This window comes from Aphelocoma coerulescens, chromosome 1A, assembly GCF_041296385.1.
Source record: "Aphelocoma coerulescens isolate FSJ_1873_10779 chromosome 1A, UR_Acoe_1.0, whole genome shotgun sequence".
Lineage (NCBI taxonomy): Eukaryota > Metazoa > Chordata > Aves > Passeriformes > Corvidae > Aphelocoma > Aphelocoma coerulescens.
Genome location: NC_091014.1, coordinates 62043617 through 62045531, shown reverse-complemented (window position 1 = coordinate 62045531; position 1915 = coordinate 62043617).

Sequence of the window (1915 nt, the reverse complement as noted above, 5' to 3'; positions counted from 1 at the left end):
TTCTAGGCTGCATATAGAAAGCAGTGACAATTAAAAAACAGAGGAAGTGTCCCATTGTTGCCAGCCAGAAGACAGAGCCATTTAGCAGAGCTCTCTCTAGAACATGGTTCTGATTCTGGCTTAGGTGGGGATAGAGCCTGTCTGGCCTCCTTAATCCTCTCTTATCAGCTATTATTACCTTAAATGTAAGAAATTACATGATATAGCACCTCAGAAATTTCCATCCAGGCTCTCCAAATAACACTGTAAAGATGTTCCTTTGTCACCCCACAGGATTTTAAGTTCTCTCCTAATTCCCTTCCATTTCTCAAGCCTGCAATGTGCATCCCAAGTAATGCTTCTCCCTTGTTTACATGACTTTAGAACATCTAGTTCACAGACCCTGCTGATGTTAAGATCATCATTCTTGATGCACATGATCTCAGAGCTGGCCAAGCTGATGATTCCATCTACCTGCTTCAAGAACAGTTCATCCTATCCTAAGTCACCTGAGCAAAGCAGGAATAATCCTCTCTTCTTCTCCCTCCCCCTCTCTACAGAACATAGAACTCGGTTCCCTCCAGCTCTGTAATTTCTGGGCAGACACACGAGTGAACCCTCACCTAACTTCAGCCCTGCATTCAGACCCACCCCTAATATGTTATGGTAGCAAGAATATATAGAGAAAGAGTTGGTGAGCCACCCTCCCCTTGAATTGCACCTTTTGTCATCTCCTTGGCATGTAAAGTAATGTCTTGCATTCATGTGCTGTTCATGTGGGAGTAACCTGAGGCAGGCTGAGCATAGGAAAATCTGTACATGTAGGAAAGAAGTGGAGTTGCCTTCAGCAAGACAACCTTAGTTGACCCTCCTCCTTCCTTTACAGCTGGTGCTTCATCTGGGATGGAGAAGAATGAGGGGACTGAGGCTCAGGCCAGATGTTGGCATCAGGCACACAGGAGTTGAACAGGTTTTCTCCATGCCTTCCTGCCAGCGCACATTAATCCTGAGCCACAGTGCCCTCTGTCATTCCAGCTCTTGATCCTTTCCCTTAATCCTTCTATTTATACCTTCTGAGCTGGAGTCTCCTTTCCTATGTGCCAATTTTACACCAGTATAAATTCATGGATGTCTCTGGGTTTGTTACTGGCTCACTCTCACCCATAAAAGAAGAGAATTAGACTTACCACTTCTAGATACCAAATGGAGTATCCCCTATCCCCTGGTTCTGTAAATACTCCTTTTATTCCTATTTTTCTTCAGTCTGTTCCAACACATAGCAGCCTGCTGTTATTCTGGTGCTGCTGCTGAAGCTGTGTCAGGGACAGTGCATACCTGCAACTTCCTCCATGCCAAGTCAGTCTGGGATAAACTCTTCCAGGGTTGTGTTCCTTGGCACCACCATCAGCCAGGAGATGTCTATCAGGAGCCTTTTATCTTTTTCACTGTCACCCCTCCACGGTCAGCCTGGCTAATGTAGACTGTCCTTAGGATTGTTTAGTGTTCCTCATAGTTCCATTGAGGAGAGCCAGTTAAGGATTTGGACCTTCCTGTTCTCCATACTGGCCAAATGGAGGAAAAGGCCAGGACTTTTCTTGCCTAGAGCTGAAATCTAAAGGCAGCATGATATGTTCTTAATAAAGCAGTGATTATATGAATCACAGTAGCAAAATGTTCTTGCAGAACACAGGCCCCACTCCCTGACTTAAGCATCCAAGGGCAGCTGTCCATCATTCCAGAGGAGGGATTTGCCTTGGACAGGGGTTAGTGTATAGCCCCCTGTGTTACAGAGGAGTAGCTACAGTTCCAGACTCTCTTTTAATGAAGATACTTGTGGCTGTTTATTGGACAAAAATAAATTCCAACTGGCCCATATAACAAACGAAACTCAACTACAAAAATGTAATGATATTTATTCAGCCAGCTGCCAGCAAAC